This window comes from Rana temporaria, chromosome 4 (assembly GCF_905171775.1).
Source record: "Rana temporaria chromosome 4, aRanTem1.1, whole genome shotgun sequence".
Lineage (NCBI taxonomy): Eukaryota > Metazoa > Chordata > Amphibia > Anura > Ranidae > Rana > Rana temporaria.
This window is the reverse complement of record NC_053492.1, coordinates 245,484,106-245,493,849: the sequence shown is the minus strand read 5'-3', so window position 1 is coordinate 245,493,849 and position 9,744 is coordinate 245,484,106. Positions and strand designations below refer to the sequence as shown.

At 43.8% G+C, this 9,744-nt stretch overlaps 1 long non-coding RNA gene across 1 annotated transcript; it reads right to left on the bottom strand.

The window, feature by feature from the left end:
• Nucleotides 1–8,037: 8,037 nt before the first annotated feature.
• Nucleotides 8,038–8,917, bottom strand: LOC120935369. Its single transcript, XR_005748435.1, has 2 exons — nt 8,331–8,917; nt 8,038–8,235 (listed from the first exon to the last, which is right to left on the bottom strand). It is a non-coding gene; the product is annotated as an uncharacterized LOC120935369 (long non-coding RNA).
• Nucleotides 8,918–9,744: the final 827 nt, after the last annotated feature.

Below are 9,744 nucleotides of genomic sequence, written 5' to 3'. Positions count from 1 at the left end.
AGAACTACAAATCCCATGAGGCATAGCAAGGCTCTGACAGCCACGAGCATGACACCCAGAGGCAGAGGCATGATGGGATTTGTAGTTTTGCAACATCTGGAGGTCCGCTAACTGCATATCCCTGCCCTAGACCCTTTAAAACAGAAGAACGTGTGGAAGCTGATTACAAAAGTATTTATAAAAAATAATAATACTGGGGCTGAGTTTGAAAAGGTGCAGGATGATGATAGAATATGTGATTTCTAATATGTCTGATATATTCTGATATATCATTTGCATTAAATATGTTTTGCATATTTTAAATATTGACTAATGCAAGTATTCAAACCATTGCCTATTAAGGAATTCAAATATGAGGCTTATAACCAAACAAGAAGATGAGAGTTGTCTTTTATGAGAACCAAGATATTATTTGAAGAACAACTTGGAAGAACGTTTACAGCATTGTATAATTGTCATGTGCAGACTTAAACAACAATGATGCCCTCAAATATTCAATAAAATTTATAGGGGTTGTAAAGGAAACAATTTCTTTTCATAATAAGCATCCTTTATCTGCAGACATTCCTCTTTTCACTTCCTCATTGTTCGTTTTTGCTCAGAAGTTGCTCTATTTCTTCTCTGTTATGTTCACTTCCTGCTTGTCTGATTTTACTGACCACCGTGATGGGAGGCTTTACTGCGGTGGTCAGTAACGTGCACGCCCCCTCCTGGGAATTACATCTGTGTGGCAGGACGCTCTCTACGTGTTAGAGACTTCAAGGAGGTGTGAATTACTGGCCATACCGCAATTCATACTGGGAAATGTAGTTCTTACATGAACAAGCGATGCAAACCAGGAAGTGAATGAGAGAACAGAAACTATAACGCCGGAGGTAATATAGATGAAGGAATTTAATAGGTATTTACTTGTTTTTTTAACAGAATCATTACACTATTCTGTCTGTCTACCTTGCAGAAATAAATTTTAGGCAAAAAAAATGTTTTCTTTACAACTCCTTTAAGTTGTATTCAAACAACTAATGAAAAAAACTTGAACAGTACAATGACTAGAATATTTTTTCTGGTTATACTGCTGTACAATTTTTATGCTGTCACAACATGTACATCTGACCTCTGTGAAAAGACTTATTCCATATGCAAAACTGCTTTTTGGGGGAAGATAACCATGACCTTGTCAGCAACAACTGTACTTTTCTTGCAGTTTCTTAATGGGTTTTGTTTTTTAATTTCTTTTATTTACCATTTATCCACATGCGTTTGGCTTCTACTTGGCAAAAAAAGTGAGGTTTACTGTTTAACCACTTCCATACCAGGCACTTACGCACCTTCCCGCCCAAGCCAATTTTAAGCTTTCAGCACTGTCGCATTTTGAATGACAATTGCGCGGTCCTGCGACGTGGCTCCCAAACAAAATTGGCGTCCTTTTTTCCCCACAAATAGAGCTTTCTTTTGGTGGTATTTGATCACCTCTGCGATTTTTTTTTTGCGCAACAACTAAAAAAAGACTGAAAATTTTGAAAAAAAAATACGTTTTTATTTTTTTCTGTTAATTTTTTTGTAAATAAGTAAGTTTTCTCTTTTAATTACGGGCACTGATATGGCGGCACTGATGGGCACCGATGAGATGGCACTGATGGACACAGATGAGGTGGCACTGATTGGCGGCGCTGGTATGCGGCACTGATGGGCACACATAGGTGGCACTGATGGGCACACATAGGCGGCACTGATGGGCACACATAGGCGGCACTGATGGGCACTCATGGGCGGCACTGATGGGCACTCATGGGCGGCACTGGGCACTCATAGGCGGCACAGATGGGCACTCATGGGCGGCACTTATGGGTGGCACTGATGGATACTTATGGGTGACACAGATGGGCACTGATAGGTGGGCACTGGGCATGGATGGGCACTGTGGGGTGGCACTGATGGACACTTGGGGTGGCACTGATGGACATTGTGGGGAAGCACTGATCTACCCATGTTGCCAGTCAGTGGCCATTTGTGGGCACTGATTGGCATCTTTTTTTTAAAAAAAAAGCTTTTTTTTTTTTAAGACTTTTTTTTCATGCTTTTTTTTTTTTTTTTTTGCCCACCCTGGTGGTCCAGGGTGGGCTTCCCTGGTGGTCCATGTGGCGATCCGAGGGGGGGCTGTGCTGATAAACAATCAGCGCGAACCCCCCCTGTCAGGAGAGCCGCCGATCGGCTCTCCTATACTCGCGTCTGTCAGACGCGAGTGAGGAAGAGCCATCAACGGCTCTTCCTGTTTACATCGTGATCAGCCGTGATTCGACACGGCTGATCACGTGGTAAAGAGTCTCCGCCGGAGGCTCTTTACCGAGATCGGAGATGCAGGGTATCAGACTGACACCCCGCATCACCGATCGCCGCGCTGCGCGCCCCCACAGGCGCGCGCGGCATGAAATCCTGCAGGACGTCCATGGACGTCCTGTCAGGATTGTGTAACCACTTCCCGGACGTAAATCAGCCATAGGCCGGGCGGGAAGTGGTTAAGGGCTTATTTTTGAGGGGAATATACATTTTATTTACTTAGGAGTGGCAATTCATACTGGGAAATGTAGTTCTTACATGAACAAGCGATGCAAACCAGGAAGTGAATGAGAGAACAGAAACTATAACGCCGGAGGTAATATAGATGAAGGAATTTAATAGGTATTTACTTGTTTTTTTAACAGAATCATTACACTATTCTGTCTGTCTACCTTGCAGAAATAAATTTTAGGCAAAAAAAATGTTTTCTTTACAACTCCTTTAAGTTGTATTCAAACAACTAATGAAAAAAACTTGAACAGTACAATGACTAGAATATTTTTTCTGGTTATACTGCTGTACAATTTTTATGCTGTCACAACATGTACATCTGACCTCTGTGAAAAGACTTATTCCATATGCAAAACTGCTTTTTGGGGGAAGATAACCATGACCTTGTCAGCAACAACTGTACTTTTCTTGCAGTTTCTTAATGGGTTTTGTTTTTTAATTTCTTTTATTTACCATTTATCCACATGCGTTTGGCTTCTACTTGGCAAAAAAAGTGAGGTTTACTGTTTAACCACTTCCATACCAGGCACTTACGCACCTTCCCGCCCAAGCCAATTTTAAGCTTTCAGCACTGTCGCATTTTGAATGACAATTGCGCGGTCCTGCGACGTGGCTCCCAAACAAAATTGGCGTCCTTTTTTCCCCACAAATAGAGCTTTCTTTTGGTGGTATTTGATCACCTCTGCGATTTTTTTTTTGCGCAACAACTAAAAAAAGACTGAAAATTTTGAAAAAAAAATACGTTTTTATTTTTTTCTGTTAATTTTTTTGTAAATAAGTAAGTTTTCTCTTTTAATTACGGGCACTGATATGGCGGCACTGATGGGCACCGATGAGATGGCACTGATGGACACAGATGAGGTGGCACTGATTGGCGGCGCTGGTATGCGGCACTGATGGGCACACATAGGTGGCACTGATGGGCACACATAGGCGGCACTGATGGGCACACATAGGCGGCACTGATGGGCACTCATGGGCGGCACTGATGGGCACTCATGGGCGGCACTGGGCACTCATAGGCGGCACAGATGGGCACTCATGGGCGGCACTTATGGGTGGCACTGATGGATACTTATGGGTGACACAGATGGGCACTGATAGGTGGGCACTGGGCATGGATGGGCACTGTGGGGTGGCACTGATGGACACTTGGGGTGGCACTGATGGACATTGTGGGGAAGCACTGATCTACCCATGTTGCCAGTCAGTGGCCATTTGTGGGCACTGATTGGCATCTTTTTTTTAAAAAAAAAGCTTTTTTTTTTTTAAGACTTTTTTTTCATGCTTTTTTTTTTTTTGTTTGGCCCACCCTGGTGGTCCAGGGTGGGCTTCCCTGGTGGTCCATGTGGCGATCCGAGGGGGGGCTGTGCTGATAAACAATCAGCGCGAACCCCCCCTGTCAGGAGAGCCGCCGATCGGCTCTCCTATACTCGCGTCTGTCAGACGCGAGTGAGGAAGAGCCATCAACGGCTCTTCCTGTTTACATCGTGATCAGCCGTGATTCGACACGGCTGATCACGTGGTAAAGAGTCTCCGCCGGAGGCTCTTTACCGAGATCGGAGATGCAGGGTATCAGACTGACACCCCGCATCACCGATCGCCGCGCTGCGCGCCCCCACAGGCGCGCGCGGCATGAAATCCTGCAGGACGTCCATGGACGTCCTGTCAGGATTGTGTAACCACTTCCCGGACGTAAATCAGCCATAGGCCGGGCGGGAAGTGGTTAAGGGCTTATTTTTGAGGGGAATATACATTTTATTTACTTAGGAGTGGCAATTCATACTGGGAAATGTAGTTCTTACATGAACAAGCGATGCAAACCAGGAAGTGAATGAGAGAACAGAAACTATAACGCCGGAGGTAATATAGATGAAGGAATTTAATAGGTATTTACTTGTTTTTTTAACAGAATCATTACACTATTCTGTCTGTCTACCTTGCAGAAATAAATTTTAGGCAAAAAAAATGTTTTCTTTACAACTCCTTTAAGTTGTATTCAAACAACTAATGAAAAAAACTTGAACAGTACAATGACTAGAATATTTTTTCTGGTTATACTGCTGTACAATTTTTATGCTGTCACAACATGTACATCTGACCTCTGTGAAAAGACTTATTCCATATGCAAAACTGCTTTTTGGGGGAAGATAACCATGACCTTGTCAGCAACAACTGTACTTTTCTTGCAGTTTCTTAATGGGTTTTGTTTTTTAATTTCTTTTATTTACCATTTATCCACATGCGTTTGGCTTCTACTTGGCAAAAAAAGTGAGGTTTACTGTTTAACCACTTCCATACCAGGCACTTACGCACCTTCCCGCCCAAGCCAATTTTAAGCTTTCAGCACTGTCGCATTTTGAATGACAATTGCGCGGTCCTGCGACGTGGCTCCCAAACAAAATTGGCGTCCTTTTTTCCCCACAAATAGAGCTTTCTTTTGGTGGTATTTGATCACCTCTGCGATTTTTTTTTTGCGCAACAACTAAAAAAAGACTGAAAATTTTGAAAAAAAAATACGTTTTTATTTTTTTCTGTTAATTTTTTTGTAAATAAGTAAGTTTTCTCTTTTAATTACGGGCACTGATATGGCGGCACTGATGGGCACCGATGAGATGGCACTGATGGACACAGATGAGGTGGCACTGATTGGCGGCGCTGGTATGCGGCACTGATGGGCACACATAGGTGGCACTGATGGGCACACATAGGCGGCACTGATGGGCACACATAGGCGGCACTGATGGGCACTCATGGGCGGCACTGATGGGCACTCATGGGCGGCACTGGGCACTCATAGGCGGCACAGATGGGCACTCATGGGCGGCACTTATGGGTGGCACTGATGGATACTTATGGGTGACACAGATGGGCACTGATAGGTGGGCACTGGGCATGGATGGGCACTGTGGGGTGGCACTGATGGACACTTGGGGTGGCACTGATGGACATTGTGGGGAAGCACTGATCTACCCATGTTGCCAGTCAGTGGCCATTTGTGGGCACTGATTGGCATCTTTTTTTTAAAAAAAAAGCTTTTTTTTTTTTAAGACTTTTTTTTCATGCTTTTTTTTTTTTGTTTGGCCCACCCTGGTGGTCCAGGGTGGGCTTCCCTGGTGGTCCATGTGGCGATCCGAGGGGGGGCTGTGCTGATAAACAATCAGCGCGAACCCCCCCTGTCAGGAGAGCCACCGATCGGCTCTCCTATACTCGCGTCTGTCAGACGCGAGTGAGGAAGAGCCATCAACGGCTCTTCCTGTTTACATCGTGATCAGCCGTGATTCGACACGGCTGATCACGTGGTAAAGAGTCTCCGCCGGAGGCTCTTTACCGAGATCGGAGATGCAGGGTATCAGACTGACACCCCGCATCACCGATCGCCGCGCTGCGCGCCCCCACAGGCGCGCGCGGCATGAAATCCTGCAGGACGTCCATGGACGTCCTGTCAGGATTGTGTAACCACTTCCCGGACGTAAATCAGCCATAGGCCGGGCGGGAAGTGGTTAAGGGCTTATTTTTGAGGGGAATATACATTTTATTTACTTAGGAGTGGCAAGAAGAAAGCAATTGAAAGAAAGCCATAAGAAGTCCCATTTGCAGTTTGGGAAGAAGGTGCTCTAGTCAGATGGTACCAAAATGTTACTTTTTGGCCTAAAAGCAAAATGCTATGTGAGGTGGAAAACTAAAACTGCACATCACCCTGAACACACCATCCCCACAGTGAAACATGGTGGTGTCAGCATCATGTTGTGGGATGCTTTTCTTCAGCAGGGAAGCTGGTCCGAGTTGATAGGAAGATGAATGGAGCCGAATACAGGGCAGTCTTAGAAGAAAACCTGTTAAGAGTCTGCAAAAGACTTCAGACTGGGATGAAGGTGCACCTTCCAGCAGGACAACAACCCTAAACATACAGCCAGAGCTACAATGGAATAGTTTTGATCAAAGCATATTCATGTGTTGAATAGCCCAGTCAAAGTCCAGACCTAAATCCAATTGTGAATTTGTGGCAAGACTTGAAAATTGCTGTTCACAGATGTGGTTCATCCAATCTGACAAAGCTTGAGCTATTTTGCAAAGAGGAATGGGCAAAAATGCCACTCTCTAGATGTGCAAAGCTGGTAGAGACATCCCCAAAAAGACTTGCTGCTGTAATTGTAGCGAAAAGTGGTTCTACAAAGTAATAGCTGAATACAAATACATGCCACACTTTTCACATATTTATTTGTAAAACAAAGTTCAAAACCATTTATCATTTACTTTCCACTTCACAATTATGTGCCACTTTGTGTTGGTCTATAACATAAAATCCCAATAAAATATTTAAGTTTTTGGTTGTAACATGACAAAATGTGAAAAGTTTCAAGGGGCATGAATACTTTTTCACGTCACTGTATTATGACAAATACATACAAAAATGAAGATGTCCTAATAAAAATGGCCCGTGATACCCAGAGACTTTTGAAGGATGTGGGGTACTCCTGTGCCAGCTTCTCTAATGACTCTTGGGTCTAGGGTCATCCTATGTCCCTTTTGGGCATAGGATGACTGAGAACTGATATCTCGGATTACATGAGATGGGACATTAATGATAATTAATGTATTGCAGGATCTTGACATATTACAGGTGGCTTATTGACCCCCAACAGGTCAATAAGAATGTCTCATTCAATGTGTAACATAGACTGTTGAGATGCTAATTAGGTCCACCTGGCTGGGGCTTGCTGTGATTGCATTCTGTTGTCCATTGTGTTAATTGGGTCTGCTCCTAAGATATTCCATTGTGTATGCTAATGACACTGTTTTGTGTGAAAATACTATTGATAATAGATGTGGAATGGGACTTGTCAGCTGTAGTAATTAACTCCTCTAGATTTGGTGCCCGAATGTCTGTCTGGGATGTGGATTGGTTGGGAACACCATTGTGTGATGTTTTGGGTGGAGAGTTTCATTGTCCCTGTGATTACTGTAGCATGCTTGTAACTGTATATAACAAGGCTGAGTTACCATTAAAGCATTCATTCATTTGGAACCAGAAACAGAGCTGTGTGTCTCGTCCTTCTGGGGAATGGAATGGGTCCTGTCTGATGGAAGATCGTAAACGGTGTTAACCCCTGACCGTTACAATTGTTGGCTAGCAGTGGGATAATTCCTTTGCCAGAAGAACAGCTACAAGGACACAGGACAATGGAGACGCAGTATGAACGTTTGAGGCTCTCTTCCCTCAAGGACTTGCTGGAGAGCCGGGGCAGACCAGCCAGCAACCGTAAGAAAAGGGACATTATCGCAGAACTTGTCGAAATGGATAGAGCTGAAGAGCCCAGCGTAACAGACAGGACACCCGAGGAAGAAAGTTTTGATCGGGCTGTTAAACGAGGACTGGCACAGTATGGTCCTAATCCTCCAGCGGAAAAAGTGGAGGGACCCCCTAAATGGGGCTTTAAAGGCAACAAAGGTATACAGTAATCACAGTAATCCAAAAAATAGATAATTTAATATTCAAAAATGGAAATTGTACACATATATCACATAGAATTATTTAAAAACAATACATGGTTAGGTGTCATTGAAAAGCAAGGTCCATGAAGACATACACGGCCCTACGCGTTTCGGATTACCCTTCATCAGGGGCCGAAGTATATGTAGTCAACGAGTATAAGAACCACTTTTCTAAAAAACAAAGAAAGCATATATGTTGCAAGTGTTACAAAATGGAAAAATGGCAATAAATACATCAAAAGGTGCAGATAAAAACACACACATACCAATCACAGCGTTTAATCAACCCTGCACACCCCAGAGAAAGGACACCACTATCAGGATGCAGAAAGACTCCTCTGGATGAAATTAAGAGGAAGGAAGCCGGCGGTGCAGAATCACATATAGCAAGACCTCAGGCCCATATAGTCACAAAGTAACATATGATAATGTAAAAACCTGTCCATAAAAAAAGGGACAGGATAAATATACATGTAATGAAATACCTAACCATATGTAGAAAAATATGTAATTAAATAACTGCATACCTGAGGTTAGCAGAAAAGTGTCATATTAAATTTGGCCAGAGGTGTCCGTAGAGAGCTAGCAGAGCTCCAATCTGTGAATACAATGGATGGCAATAGAAACAGGCATTAGATAAGGAAGGAGGGAACCAATGCAAAAAGTGATAAATAAAAGGATCCAGAGTAAGGGAGTACTTACAAGAGACAAGCGCTCAGTGTAGCCACCAGACATGTCACTAGTACCTCTGCCGTCCAGCAATGTCTGACATTGTTTGGACGGCTAGAGGTTTATATAGGGAAGTAAGGGGGCAGGCCTAGATACGGCGGGTGTGGTCGGAGAGACCAGGCGATCCATAATAGGCCGGTAGTGTGGAAGTGGGCAGTAGTAAACAGACAGCATGGGGAAAAGACTGAGAAGGCCTGTCAGGTGACAGTCAGTCACCTGACACGGAAAGGAGAGTGGAACAGGAAGTAAATGGGAGTAGGCTAATGTAAAGGGAAGGGGCGGTGCAGAGACAAAGACTGCTGAGAAGGTGTCAGCAGTGAAGGTTAAACTGGGAAATGATTATTGGTTGTAAAAAACGGCAAAAAAAAAAAGGCTGCTGGGAAGGACACCAGACATATAATATATAATGGGAAAAAGGTGAGGCCATTTAAATAAGGAGGGGACATTGTTCAATGTATACCAGGCCAAGGACACAAACGAGGTAAAGGTATTAAAGTAGTAAGTATATGGACAAAGGGCCAAAAGGAGATCCAGGGACATGCAAGAAAGCCAGGTGTATAAGGAATGAAACCCCTGCAGTTTACAAATCCCTGTTATGGGCGCAGGTATAGACCCTAGGTCAAACGACACCTAAAAGGCGCGAAGGGACCAGGTCTGGGGAAGCCGTCCCTCAAAAGGGGGACGGCTTACGTGCGCCCAGCTATATATAGTGAAACAAACACCGCACGGACAACAATTCTGAGCCTGTGGGAAGTCCCTAAAAAGGGGAATGCGCAGGGGATACAGGGACATAATAATGATTACATAAATCATCAATGTTTACACAACGATGAAAACAAAGAAGTCAATTGGACAAGAAACATGAAATACAAAAGGCAAACAGAAAAAGGCAAAAATACCAAACAACACAGTATCGTATCAATCTTTCTCGCACCCCCCAGATGAAAAGCC